Source organism: Populus nigra, chromosome 5, assembly GCF_951802175.1.
Source record: "Populus nigra chromosome 5, ddPopNigr1.1, whole genome shotgun sequence".
NCBI lineage: Eukaryota > Viridiplantae > Streptophyta > Magnoliopsida > Malpighiales > Salicaceae > Populus > Populus nigra.
The window spans coordinates 22487498-22502942 of record NC_084856.1 but is presented as its reverse complement, the minus strand read 5'-3'; the positions used below and the strand labels follow the sequence as shown (position 1 = coordinate 22502942).

Sequence of the window (15445 nt, the reverse complement as noted above, 5' to 3'; positions counted from 1 at the left end):
TCAAAGAAGATAACATCTCTGCTTCTCACAATTTTCTTCTCCTTTGGATCCCATAACCTATAACCAAACTCATCATCTTCAGAGCCTAAGAAAATACATTGTTTTGTCTTGCTGTCAAGCTTAGACCTTTCATCCCTTGGAACATGTACAAATGCTCTGCATCCAAACACTCTCAAGTATGCATAGGAAACATCCTTTTCTTTCCAAACTCTATCTGGAACATCAAACTCAAGAGGAACTGATGGAGAAAGGTTGATCATGGCAACTGCAGTCTTCATTGCCTCACCCCAAAAGGACTTAGGCAGCTTTGCATGAGAGAGCATACATCTAATTCTTTCAACAATGGTTCTATTCATTCTCTCAGCCACTCCATTCTGCTGTGGAGTCTTAGGAACTGTTTTCTCCAATTTGATACCATGTTCCCTGCAGTACTTCTCAAAAGGACCCCTGTATTCACCACCATTGTCTGCTCGAACACATTTCAGCTTTCTACCAGTTTCTCTTTCAACTCTGACATGGAAATCCTTAAAGACATCAAGCACCTGATCTTTGGATTTCAAACAAATGGCCCAAATCTTCCTGGAGTGATCATCAATAAAACTAACAAAGTACAATGCACCTCTAAGAGACTTATCAATCATTGAGCAAACATCAGTATGAACTAAATCAAGAACATGTGATCTTCTATGTGGAGGTGATCTTTGAAATGCAACTCTATATTGTTTACCAACTAAAGAATGAGTACATGTGTTCAAGTTCATACCTTTTAAAGGAAGGTAGTTCTTCTTGGCAAGGATGCCAAGGCCTTTCTCACTCAAATGTCCAAGCCGCTTATGCCATAGATCAGTAGAGCAATCTTCAATTGCATTCACCCCCCATTTGATCACCTTGGCTTGTGACATGTAGAGACCCATCTTCTTCCCTTTAACAATAATTAGGGAATTTTTGGAGAGCTTCCATTTACCATCTCCAAAGTAACTGTGATAGCCTTCTTCATCAAGAGTACCAGTAGAGATCAAATGTAGGCGCATATCAGGCACATGCCTAACATCTTTGAGTAGCAACTTGCACCCAGTATTGGTTTCCAACCAAATATCTCCAATACCCACAACACTAGCCATCCCTTGATTTCCCATCCTAACTTGACCAAAGTCACCAGCAGTGTAGGATGTGTAAAAATCACATCGGGGTGTAACATGATAAGAAGCTGCTGAATCTGCAACCCAGGTGGTATCTTGACATGCAAGATTAACACAACCATCATCACACACAATGGCAACATCACCATCAGACACAACTGCAGCTGTACCATTCTCTTCATTCTTGTCTTCATCTCTACCCTTTTTATCTCTCTTATACTTTCTGCAATCTTTTTGCATATGCCCAGGCTTGTCACAATAATAACATTTAAAACCCTTCCTTGACTGAGATCTTCCTCTTGGCTTCCATTTGCCTTTTCTATTGCTGGATTCTCCATCTTGCTTGCCGTGAGAGAACATGCTTTGACTTCTCCCTCGACTTTCTGTAACAAGTGCATGAGACTCGGAAGTGCTTGTCCCTTTCCTCCTCTTCTCTTCATTGAGGATACAATCCTTCACTGTTTTCAAAGTGAGCTTTCCATTCAGAGTAGAATTGCTAAGTGACACTACCAAAGTCTCCCAACTATCCGGCAATGAACTCAATAGGATTAATGCTTGCATTTCATCGGCTAACTCAAGGTTCATCAATGACAGCTGATTCAAGAACCCTTGGAATACATTTATATGCACTGAAGCATCTTCACCATCTCTATACTTCAAATTCACAAGGTCTCTAATTACAAAAACCTTGTTTTGTGCACTCTCCTTGGCATATGTTTCTTCCAACATCTTTCAAACTTTATAGCAATCATGTTTTTGAGAAATATGATTAATGGACTTAGAAGATACCCATTTTCTAACATTGGCTGTAGCCTTTCTATTTAGTCCATTCCATTTTGCATCATCCATGTCATCAGGCTTTATTCCTTTACATTCAATCGGTAAAGCCAAATCATTGCAATATAAGTGATCCTCCATCATTGTTTTCCATAGGAAATAATTTGAGGAAGTGAGCTTTATCATACCCGAATCTTCCTTTTCCATTTTAACTGCACAAGAATTCAATCTACACAACCAAATGCTCTGATACCACTTTGTTGGGAAAACTCGGGACAACTAACCGGATCAATTCAGCGGAATACAATTCACAATTCACAAATCACAAGTCCCAATCCTTTTTCCCTCTTTGTGCAGTAAAAAACAGAATCAAACAATGATCAAATATCATGCAACAATCACACAAATCAACACCAAGATTTTTACGTGGAAAACCCGATGCGGGAAAAACCACGGGACCGGAGTCCACCTAAAAAACTTCCACTATCACAAATAATAGGTTCACAATTGTTCTTCCTCAGATTCAACTAAGGGCTACAACATATATATCATCAAGAACTACTTATTCTCGGATTATAACAAGATTAAAGAGAGTAATGTTAGAGAAAAGCTCACAACACTGACAGCCCTGTTTTCTGTCAAAACGACCAGCTTCCACACCACCAATCTTCAATCCAACCGTTCAGAATGAAGAGGAACGTGTCTAGAAGCTGCTGTCAAAATCTCAGCCCAATCCAACGGTGAACGAACTGGAAATCGAAGAAAGAAGACAGACTGCTCTGCTGCCTCCTCTTCTTTCTTTCTCTCGGTTTTCTTCTCCTCTCTTGTTCAAAATAGCTGCTGCATCTACAGTACCCGACCCATATTAATTTAAATTCCAAGAGACAATATGTGTCTTGACAATTAATGTGGTGGTCCCACCATCACATGGTGCGGGACCACACAACAATTAACTCCTTAGTCGAGTCATCACTCATTAATCAAATTACTAGGTCAATTACAAAGGTATGTGTAAAAAATAAAATAAAAAAAGAATTAGCCTGACTTGACCAAGAAAAGACTCGAGTTGACTCGTGACCCATGTAAAACCTAATGATTTTTTTTTAATGTTTTGATCCTTTCAAAAAAATTAATTTTATATGAAAGGCATTATAGTTATTTCATAAATAACAACCCCTGTATAGAGAAGTCAACAAGCTTATCGTGCTCTTTTTAGTAGGACAAAAATCTCTCCACTAAAACATCCTCGAACAAGACAAAAAATGATTTTTGTCCTATTAAAAAAAACACCAAACAACTTCATTTGTTTACAAAACACCAAACACCAAAAGATTATTTTGTCTAATCTATCTTTGTCCAATGTACAAAACACCACCTATGAGCCCATTTGTTTACGTAGTTGAGGCACTATCTTTGCCCCAACCACATATTAATCCCATTTGGTTAATAAAAACAGTCAGGTCTCATTAAGAACTCTTTCTTATGTCTTTGTTTAAAAAAACTATATTTTATAGTATTTTTTTTAAACTACAACCTCAAAAGCTAGTATAATATCAAACACATACTAACATATTTTTTTATTTTTCCTTGTCAGTAGAAAATTTTCTTTTGTGGGAAATTTAGCATTCCCTTTGTTTCTATTTTATGAAGAAATCATCATTTTCTTCATAATGTTTAACAAAATGAGTGAGAAAAATAAACAATCTCAAGGATCATATAAAAGGTTTAATGTAAGACAATCCTCTAAAGTGTATTAACAGGCTAAAACAAATGGCTTAACAATTGTTTACAACTAATTTTTTTAATGTTGAAAGCAAAGTACAAATAACTACATTTTTTTAAATTATTGTAATGAATGAGGATTCAATACTAAATAAATCGAATCTCGATTCTTTATATAAATTGAGCATTTGGAGTAAATCGGTGCTAAGGGTATATCCTTGCAGTCGTACTCATTGTTATTAAAATTACGAGTTAACATAAAATCGTATAATTTTACAAATCAACATATATTTAACGTGCAAAATCGAACTAAAAACTCAAAAACCAGTAAAATCGGACTTAACTGATGCAAAATCAATAAAATCAGTAAACTCAGTTCGAGTTCACTAAATGTATGATATAAACCAAGCCAGGTCCAAATTTAGCCTTAAAATGTCTGTTAACCGGGTCTGCAAGATTGAGCATATCTTTCAAACCGTACATTAGATAGAGTTGAAATTTTATAGGGAAATATTAAACATATAAAAATATATTATGGTAAATTTGCAGGTCAAATAGAGTTTGGAAACATAATATTTCATAGGTTCAAAATTAGTAGACGAATCTTGTCAAATATGTCAAACTAGACCTCCGTGAACTGTTTGGGACATAACATGAGTTATCGGTGGAATTTTGTTGTGATTAAAGTTGGGATGGGAACTAGACATCTGAAGCTTTCCAATCATATATCATAGGCTCAATAATTCATCTAAATGAAAGAGAATGACATATTTGAAATTAAGACTTAAATCTGTCAAGAATATGCAAAAATTAGAGATTCGAGCTTCATGGAGGAATTTTAACATGAAAAATTTATTTATTATTCTATTTTATTTATATATTTATTTTTGAATAATTATTTTTAATTTGAATTATTTCTAGCGTATTAGACATTGTTTAGGGGTTTAGTTTTTTATTGAATTTATGTTAATTAATTACTAGTTTAGAGTCTTTAGACTCATTAGCTTTCAACCCAAAAGGGGATCATTAGATTCATGTTTGCTTTCAACCCAAAAGGGGATCATTAGATTCATGTTTACTTCCTACCATTTAGTGATTTCCCTGTATTGAGAAGTTTTGTTTTAAGACTTTTTATTTCTCATGTCATTAATTTATTAATTCATACTATTTATCTATCTTATTTTATTTAAATCATTCATTAATTATAATATTATTGACTTATTTTATCGGATTTTAATGTTATTTAATTTCTTAGCTGTAATAGTCAATTTATAATTAGTTAAAAAAATTACTTAAGAATTTACGATCGAAGTTTATATTGTATTTTTCATCTCATGTTTTAAATATTTTTTTGACAATCCTGATCGTAGTCATCATATTGGGTTTTGTGAGGATTATAGTTGTTAAAAAAAAACCTTGAAACTGTCCTGGATATCCCGATTTGTATTCCTTTCGATGAGTGGGATCCAACCTGTTCTGTATATCCTGTCAGGACAGCAGAACTTGCAATAACATTCTAAAATTAGGCATGTTTGTGCTCTATAAAATGCCAGCAATGAGATGCAAATGCAACACAGAACATCACAGCAAGAAACCTTTAATTTCTTTCGTTTGAACAATGGGTTCCAGGAATGCTAGTGTTTTGTTTTTTGCTGCCATTGCCTTGTTTCTCTTCCTGCATTTTCCCTCTCAAACCGAGGCAACAATCCCACCAGAATTGGTGAGCAAGGTCTGCCCACAAAGCGAAATCCGTAGCTATGAAATCTGCGTCAAATCCCTGATGGCCAATCCAAAATCATTGATGGCGACCAGTGCCAAGGCTGTCGCAGAGAATGCCTTGGATATGGCAAGAAGAGAAACAACTGCTACAAGCTGTTTCTTTGCTGCCTTGCTCAAGAGAAAAGACATAAACCCTGCATCTAAGGCAGCCCTCGAGAGTTGTTCATCCCTTTTTAAACAATCAGTTACATTCTTTAACCTCGATGGGCTATCAGGTGGGACTGCAAGCTTAGACCTGCATTATGCTCTTGATAAAGCCACGGAATGTAAATCAGAATTATCGGCAGCCCATGTTAGTATCAAATCTGTTACTCACAAGCTCGAGGAATGGAGTAATTTCTATTCGACTGCCTCTGCAGCCGTAAATGCAGTTGAAAACCCCGACCATTGATTCCTGCTGATTTGAACATTATAGATGATGATAGTAATGTCTTATTGATATGAATTTGGTCTGCAATAAAAACTCGCGTAAGAGCTGACGTTGTTGTGTTTTCTTTCCCTTGTGTCTTCAATGTTCGCGGACAAGACTATGCTGAAGGAAACTTTATATTATTTCAATGAGTTCTTTTCATGGTATCAATCATGACATAATGTAAGAAATCAAGGTTTCTTAAGCCTAAAATTATAACCTTAAATAGCATAGAAAACTTTGCTTTGATAAATCTTGAACATTAATAATTTTTAACCTTTTATTATCTCTAAAAATATCATACAAAATTGTTTATGTAGGTTCTAAAACAAATCTAGTTATCGAGTACCGAATAAAATTTTGAAATTTAATTAAGAAAATAATCTTAAAATAACTTGGAATTTTTTTAAAATATTTTTTGAACTTAATTTGGGCATGAACCTGAACTTTGCTGGTGCTATCAAGCCGACCTTGTAACAAATTAGATATAAAAAAAATACTCGTAAAATTTATATACAATTTAATAATAGGATTAAAAATTGTTTATTTTTATAAAAAAAAATTCACTTGATTTATCCAAACTTCCTTCTAAGATAAAAAAAATAATTAACTAAGATGTGGATATAAATCAGCCAGTGGGTTTTCATTGCTTCTGACATCTCTGTTTGATTATCCAACAACAGCAGGGAAACACAATGACCTAGATGAAGCATAAAGGGAATTGTGCACCATCTTTTTCTGCCTATTTCATGAAATTAAAAACATAGAAAATTTTAGTGTGCCAGCAACTTTGTTATCAAACCCGATTTAGAGATTGACCCGATCAAGAAACCTAATCCAAGTTAATAATAGAATCTTTAGTTAGCTCACCACTCATCAATCAAATTAATAGGTCAATAATAAAAGTATGTGTTTAAAAAAAAATAAAAAAATGTTTCGCTTAACTTGACCACAAAAAGACTTGAGTTGACTCAAAACCCGTGGAAAACCCATTGATTTTTTTTTTCTATTCTTTAAAAAAATTGATTTTATATGAAAGGTAATATATTCATTTTATAAATACCAACCTTTATATAAAGAATTCAACAAGCTTATGGTGCCTTTTTTTAGTGAGATAAAAAACTCTCCACCGGAACATCCTTGGAAAAGGCACCAATTTTAGTGAGATAAAAAATGATTTTATGTACTATTCAAAGAAGCACCAATTCTAGTCTATCTTTGTCCAGCATGCAAAACACTACCTATGAGCCCGTGTTTAGCGACATTTTGCCTTAACCACGTATTAATCATGTTTGGTTAATAAAAACAGGTGGGTCAAAATATAAATATGTTTTGTACTCCTTTTACAATATGTTTTTTTTAATGTATTTTGAGCTTATTTAAATTTATTAAAAGTTATTTTTATGAGTTTTGCATACTTAAGGGACTTTGTGAATTAATTGTTAGAGATAAAAAATTCTGCATTTTATGTTTTGGACCTAGTTTCTTGTGACAAATGTTTTATCAAGTTAGAGTTCCCGAATGAGAACGTGGGCTTAATCTAAGTCTAAGTACACATGTCAAGCTTTCCAAGAAGGTATAATGGGCAAAAGTATGATCTCTTTTGGATCTCTAATCAGATCTGCAAACTCGAGCCAGAATCATACTCGTAGCAGGATTCTCTGCTTTCACACTAGATATTCAAACAAGAATATCTTGAGCTTTAGATATCAAAATCAGGCGATTCAAAATTCCAAATTCGTCTACACATCCAAGACTACAACTTTCATAAGGACTCCAAGTCAGATAAAATCTTTTTGAAGGCCAAACTCCGGATGCAATCTAAAGGACGAGATGGGTCTCCTGATTTAATCAAGAAACTAATGGTGCCAAGTATCCCACTACAGCTGAGAGTCTGACATAAAAACGGCGGGCCTTAAGACCCAGTAAAAATACAGATCAAGCCTCTAACATGCCATGAATGAATTAATACAACTGGGACGGTCGGATATTGTAAGAAACCAAATCAGAAACAAAGTCTAAGTTGCAGTAGAGTGGAATTACAGTAGAGTTGTGACAACAACAGAGTTAGTTCTCAACACAAAATTTGAGAGATCTATCCAACCTTAAAGATGAGATAAAAAAAGAATGAATTAAGTATCATGAAGACTTCTAATTAGCCTAATAATTCTAAAGAAATTCGGCAGCCAAGGGGGGGTAAATAGAGCAAAACACAGTTGAAAGTTGAAACAAGGGTTGCAAAACATTATTTTCTTCTCTGCTTTTGTCAATTTTCAAGCAACTATGAACTAAACTTTTAAATTCGGTTCAAGAAGGACACACACCATCTCCATGAGCAAGTTGTAAGAAGTAACGTTATCATTATAATTCTTTCAGATTCAAGCATTTATTTTTCTTTATTCAGAATTATGCTATTGATTGTTATTTAAGCTTATTGAATTATTTTGAGATGACATGTATGTTTTCTAGTTTATTTCAATCTGTAATTGTTGTTAGGAACTAGAGTAACGAGCAAAAGAATTAATTTAATTGCTGCAACTCTCATCTTGATTTAGGGAAGAATAAACTAAGTTAAATTGTCAAACTTTTGAACGTTTGCTTAGAATAAATGCAAAGATTTTATTCCTAAGACTACTTCTGATTGAATGAAAATTGCTTTCAATATTACATTCACTTGATGGTAAGAAATTGATTAGAGAACTTTTCCTAATTAATATACTCGTAATCTCATTAATTTCCCTTAGCTTTAAGGTATATCAAATTTATTTTCTTGACGTGAAAGAATATTATTTTACTTCAATGATCAACATATTTATAGGAATGAATGCATGAACACTTGAACTGATTTAATGGCATATCAATTTATAATTTTAAGAAATATTTTTTTTCTTGAATTTTTCATTTAAAACCCTCGTTCTTTCTCATTTCAGTATATTACAGAAAGATTAAACGAAATTTTCCTTAGGTTTGACCTGGTTTTCACAATCATACTATAAATTTATTTTGTTTGTGATAGTTAAGTCAAAATTATATTTTAATGGTTCCGACGACCAACTACTTTTTTTCAAATCTTTGTTAAATAAAAAACTATAATTTATAGTTTTTTAAATCTATTTTTTTCAAACTGCAACCTTTAAGCTACCATAATACAATTTTTAGTTTTCCCTTGTCAATAGAACTATCCTTTTTGTGTGAAATTTATCATTCCCATTGTTTTTATTTTATGAAGAAATCATCATTTTCTTCATCATGTTTAACAAAATGAGTGAGAAAAATAAATAATTTCAAGGATCCGATAAAGGTTTAATGTAAGACAATCCTCTAAAGTGTATTAACAGGCTAAAACAATTGGCTTAACAATTGTTTACCAAATAATTTTTTTAATGTTGAAAGAAAAGTACTAAAAACTACAAATTTTTTTTTAATTATTGTAATGAAGGAGAATTAAATACTAAATAAATCGAATCTCGATTCTTCATATAAATTGAGCATTTGGAGTTAATGGGTGCTGAGGGTATATCCTTGTAGTCGTACTCATCATATTGGGTTTTGTGAGGATTATAGTTGTTAAAAAAAAACCTTGAAACTGTCCTGGATATCCCGATTTGGATTCCTTTCGATGAGGGTGATCCAACCTGTTCTGTATATCCTGTCAGGACAGCAGAACTTGCAATAACATTCTAAAATTAGGCATGTTTGTGCTCTATAAAATGCCTGCAATGAGATGCAAATGCAACACAGAACATCACAGCAAGAAGCCTTTAATTTCTTTCGTTTGAACAATGGGTTCCAGGAATACTAGTGTTTTGTTTTTTGCTGCCATTGCCTTGTTTCTCTTCCTGCATTTTCCCTCTCAAACCGAGGCAACAATCCCACCAGAATTGGTGAGCAAGGTCTGCCCACAAAGCGAAATCCGTAGCTATGAAATCTGCGTCAAATCCCTGATGGCCAATCCAAAATCATTGATGGCGACCAGTGCCAAGGCTGTCGCAGAGAATGCCTTGGATATGGCAAGAAGAGAAACAACTGCTACAAGCTGTTTCTTTGCTGCCTTGCTCAAGAGAAAAGACATAAACCCTGCATCTAAGGCAGCCCTCGAGAGTTGTTCATCCCTTTTTAAACAATCAGTTACATTCTTTAACCTCGATGGGCTATCAGGTGGGACTGCAAGCTTAGACCTGCATTATGCTCTTGATAAAGCCACGGAATGTAAATCAGAATTATCGGCAGCCCATGTTAGTATCAAATCTGTTACTCACAAGCTCGAGGAATGGAGTAATTTCTATTCGACTGCCTCTGCAGCCGTAAATGCAGTTGAAAACCCCGAGCATTGATTCCTGCTGATTTGAACATTATAGATGATGATAGTAATGTCTTATTGATATGAATTTGGTCTGCAATAAAAACTCGCGTAAGAGCTGACGTTGTTGTGTTTTCTTTCCCTTGTGTCTTCAAGATTTGTGGGCAAGACCTGCATTAATGTATTATTTTTTTTATGATAATTGATCCCATGGTTCAATAATTAAAAAAAAATTCTAAGTTAATCCTCATATCAAATTTGATTTATGTTCGGGATTATATGATTTATCACATTAATGTATCCAAACTCAAAATTTATCGTCGAGTCAACCTTCCCAGTGTTTATCTTCACTTTGGGCTGAAGCTTAACCATAAGAAACAGGTTGGGCTCGTATGTCCTCCACTTTGGATCAACTGGGCTCATATGGCCCATGTTTCATATTCCAAGCACACCCCTTACGTTACCCAACTCGACCGAGTCTGCATCTGTAATTAACCATAAGATTAGGGATACAGTTGGAAACCAGATCTCTATCAAACCCTAACCCTAGCCTCCCATCTTTTCCCTTTTATAAACCCTAACCCCCGCTCTTTCTTCAAAACTTTCCTGCTGTTTCCCCCTCCTAACAAACTAGTTTTCAAGTTCCTCCTCTCTCTCTGTGTTTTTAGTTCTCGTTTTTTTTTTCTCTATGGATGTTTAATTGAGATTGCTTGTCTTAGCTATGATGATAAATGCTTATAATCCCAGCTCATTATGAGGCCTTTTTGTAAGGTCCGGGAATTTACACTTTCTCACATTTATCTGAGCCTTTACATTGTCTTTTACCTAAATTTCGCATCTGGGTTTATGGTCTTACTTGTGTTTATTCTTAATTTCTGTGAATTAATGTTCCCCGTCATACTTAATGCGGTGGTATCACTGATCGTACACCGACTGAAAACAGCACCATCAATTTACTGAGGTGACATGTTGTCTCTATGTCATAACATGTGTGCTTGGATTTAGTATCTTTGGTGTTTTTAACCTTCTGGGGTTGCTTTAAATCCTTGAAAGGCCATACTGGTTTAACTTAGCTTTCTTCTTGTTGAAAGTTTATGTTTTTGCTGTGTCATAAATTTTAGATTTTGCTTTAAATCTTGTCTTTCGTTTATTTTAACAATAGATTTTTGTAATGACTTAATGTCTTCGTGTGCTAGTCCATGCCCTGTTTGCTGTCAGATGGCTTTTAGTAGATTAAGGTTTGCTTATGGTAATTGAAACTTGAGTTGAATTGATGGATGTTCCCAGTGATGCTTAAATATGAACCATGCTAATGCTGATCATTGGATGACTGAAACTCTTTCTCAATCTTGCTGAGGGAACAATTGCTCTAATTTTTTGTTTACATTCTATTTCTTTAGTTCATCCTGGCTTTTGCATAGTGAACTGTTAATTAACTTGATGAAACAATCAAGTTCCCAATTTTATTTTCATGAAAAACTGCCTCCAAAGTGCGTGGTAAACTAAACATTCTGGTTTAGTTGTCCAAGTCCATCTACGAGCATGGCTCTAGAGATATCCTATCATCCTTTGGGCTAAGTTTTCTTTTCAGAAAGCCAATATCTTCAGATAGGCCTAGCAAGCATTTAGTCCTCACAACTGGCTCTGATGGGTGCTTGGGGTCAAGGTTCTAACTTCAAAGGGTTTGCTTAAGTAATGATGTCTTACTAATCCAACTACCAATTTTCCTTTAAATAAAAAAAATTAATAAATATTTTTTTCTTGGAGTGGATTCGGTTGGGTCTGGACTTGGTTACAGATGCCTCAAGATCGTGAATGTTTTGAATATTGAATACCGAAAGGGCCAAAACAGCTATAGCATCATGGAGATGTTTGAAGTTTCTTGGTCTGTATTGCGTTAGCTTTAAGTTATTTTATTACTTTTGAGGATCTATGTGTGATCCATTTTTAAATATTTTGCTGTTCTTGTTGCCATCTAGTACAGAGAAAATAGTAGGAATCGAGACCCCAAAAGAACCTCCAGGACATTGGCTAGCAGCATGGTGTTTTTCAATAGGAGAGGAATCGGTAACGTCGACGTCGGACTTGAGTTTTTGTTTGAGAAACCGAACATCTTTTGTTCATCAAATACTCGGAACATATCATTCTCATCTTCAAGACATGGGAAATCATGCATCATTAACTTGAAAATTAGTTCAATGAGCAAAGAACATAAAAGCGAGAAAAGTAACGAGGAAGGCGAAGATGAGAAAGGGTTTGTGACACTTGTTCGTTTAATAGAAGATAAATCCAACAACTCTTCTATATTGGAAGATATTGCCTAAAGAAGATGCAGTTTGTGCTCCTTTTGTGCATTTCAGTTCCTATAACTGTTATCAGAAATGAGAAAGGAAGATGGTGGGAGCTTGCTAATTAGGAGAAGACTGAAAGAAGCAAAACTTGGAGCTAGAGATTGGTTATGTGATCCTTCATCCTTCATTTTCATTTTGCATTTTTTCACCTTACCTTCAACCTTTGTATTGGAATGCCATAAGTTTTTTCACCTTGTGAAATCACGACTATCTGATCATAAAGTTTAGCAACTATATTTGTAAGAAAATAATATAAAATAAAAAAAATACACGAGATCACCAAATTAGTGGGGTTTATTACTTAATTCATATTCAATTCTGGTCGGATAGTCGTGATTTCTTGGGGGTTTTTTTTCCTTCAATATTTAGCATTTTCGTAGGAATTCCAATCTCTCTGGGTATATCAGAAGTTGCATGAAAAGTTGATTGCAAGTTTTTTAATCAGGATAATAATCCAGGCCCAGCAGAGAGATGCATGCTTTTTGTCATCAGATGGGCTTAAAAGTACGACACCAATCTTCTTTATATCTTGGTCCATCTTACAGATTGTAGGGATACTGAGCTTTTCGTTACTTTAAGTTGACTCAATAAATTAATTCAGTAATTTACTAATTCAAAGCTTGAGTTTCAGATCATCAGCCTGTTTATCTTAGTTAAAGCAATTGAATTGAAGCCATCATGTTGACATGGAAGCACTTGCTGCTGCTGCTGCTGTAACACGAAATAACATTCATGCTTGGCTACACACACAGAGCTCCACAGGAGCACACCATCCTCCCTTTGTCTTCTTCTTTTTTCCGTATTCGAACGCGCCTCTGGTTTTGTTCGTTGCCATGGATATTCTTCCACGAAATGCTGCATTACAGTGACATGATGGATGATGCGTCGGTTGCCTTGGCAACGTCAAGAGATTTACAAGTCTTTGAAAACATTGAATGTGGTCTTTTATCGTGGTTCCCGAATGCGCTTCCTTTCGCATTAAAAAATCGTGTTTGAAAATTCTTGATTTTAAATTATATTTTAATAATTTTAGATCTTTTAATGTGTTAATATTAAAAAGTAAAAAATAATAATAATTGCAGCACCGACCATTATAAAATAATGCAACTCTCTTAACATTGTGCGGCCAGATTCTAACTGACCAGCAATTTGATAGAGCAACATTTCTCCCCCGTTTCCTTCTCGGATACGAAACAAAAACGTCCTCCTATCCCAGTAAAAAAATCATTAAAATAACTTATTTATTTATTTATTATTATTATTATCATTATTATTTATTTATTTATTATTATGATCATTAAAATAACTTATGTGTCAGCTGATACTTAGATTTTAAAGACGTATTTTTCACTTCAAAATAGTTTAATAAATCACTTTAACCCAAGATTTAAATTTAAAAATCAAGGAAAATATCATATCTTTTCAACTACCAAACCAATCCATTGAATTTAAATCTATTTATTTAATTTTAAGCCATAGATTATATATTTATACCTTGAATTCATATGTAAATCTCAATATCATTAGTCTCAAGATAATTTTATTTGAAAAAAAAATGTGTTTAATACAATTTTTTTAATAAAAATAATTAGAAGTATACTTACCATGAATAGAAGGAACAAATAGGCACTAAACCCTGTTTTTTGGACCTGTTTGTTTCTGTGTTTCAAAAATGTTTTTGATAAAATTTAAAATTTTTTTATTTTTTTATTAATTTCAAATTAATATGTTTTTAATGTTTTTAAATTATTTTAATGTGCTGATATCAAAAATAATTTTAAAAAAATAAAAAAAATCATTAATATTTATTTTAACATGAAAAATTATTTAAAAAACAATTATAATTACACTACCAAACAAGCACTATTCCTGGTGGACACTGGACAGGTTGAATGCCAATTTTAGCAATAAAAAAGGGCACAGAAAATAGAAAATAAAAAAATCAATGCATGTGAGCACTAGGTTCTGTTCCGTGGGACCCACCGCCATTAAAGGAAGGTAAGCAGATAGGTACGGTCTCTCTGGGTCCCGCGAATACTAACCGTACAAAGGCTAGTAAGAAATCGTAGAAGGTGATGTACTCTTCTATTCACCTCACCAGAAAAGGACGGCAGGTAAACTATATCTTTCGTCCCTGAATCTTGATAAAAGCTCACTTCAGACCCTATAGTTTAAGATCTTAACTTTAACGGATTTGCTTGATTTGATTTTTGAAAAATACAATTTATCCCCATACCAACGAGTGTGTTTTTGGTTTGGAGTTTGTTCTAACGTTATAAAATATTTTTAAATATTTTTTTTTTACTTTTAAAAAAATTATACTAATTTTTTAGATGTTTTTGAATGGGTTTAATGTACTAATATTAAAAATTAAATTAAGTAATATAAATAAATATTTTTTTTAAAACACCCTATACCATAATACTAAATACATCAGAGAATAACCACAATAAAAACTATCATAATGCTTTTAAAATGTTTGTTTGCATTGAAATTATTAAATAATTACTTAGATAAAGTATTTGTTTTATACAATGATAAAATGTTTCGCATCTTTCAAATATTTTTTTTCATATATTAATGTTTAACATGATATGGAATAAAAATAATGGTTATTAAAAATCAATCCTAAGCACAATCACTAGATATCTAACAATCATGATCAATTTCGGGATTTAATTGAGAGTTTAAGACTATAAGAGTTGAAATAGAATACTTCTTCATCTATAGGGATCAAAAACTAATTTACCCTGAATAGAAGCTTGCTGTTATGTACTTTTTCCTGAATCTAATCTTTACCCGACACGTGTCGTGCGGTGGGACAGGGAGCACGGTTTTTACGACTTTTAATGCAGAAAAGTTCTTGACCAAAATGCCCTGATTATTTCTTCCACGTGGGCTGGTCTGGCTCAGCACATGTCCACGTACATTCGAGATATCAAACAGTTAAAGGATGTTTTGGTCAATT

At 33.7% G+C, this 15445-nt stretch overlaps 1 long non-coding RNA gene, 1 other non-coding gene and 1 pseudogene across 2 annotated transcripts; all 3 read left to right on the top strand.

Moving 5' to 3' along the window:
- Positions 1-10677: 10677 nt before the first annotated feature.
- LOC133693677 (uncharacterized) lies at positions 10678-12786 on the top strand. The gene is made up of 2 exons (XR_009842149.1): positions 10678-12011; positions 12106-12786. It is a non-coding gene; the product is annotated as an uncharacterized LOC133693677 (long non-coding RNA).
- On the top strand, positions 10838-10940 carry LOC133695505 (small nucleolar RNA snoR69Y; annotated as a pseudogene).
- Positions 11406-11489, top strand: LOC133695510 (small nucleolar RNA snoR53Y). The gene has a single exon (XR_009842461.1). It is a non-coding gene; the product is annotated as a small nucleolar RNA snoR53Y (small nucleolar RNA).
- Positions 12787-15445: the final 2659 nt, after the last annotated feature.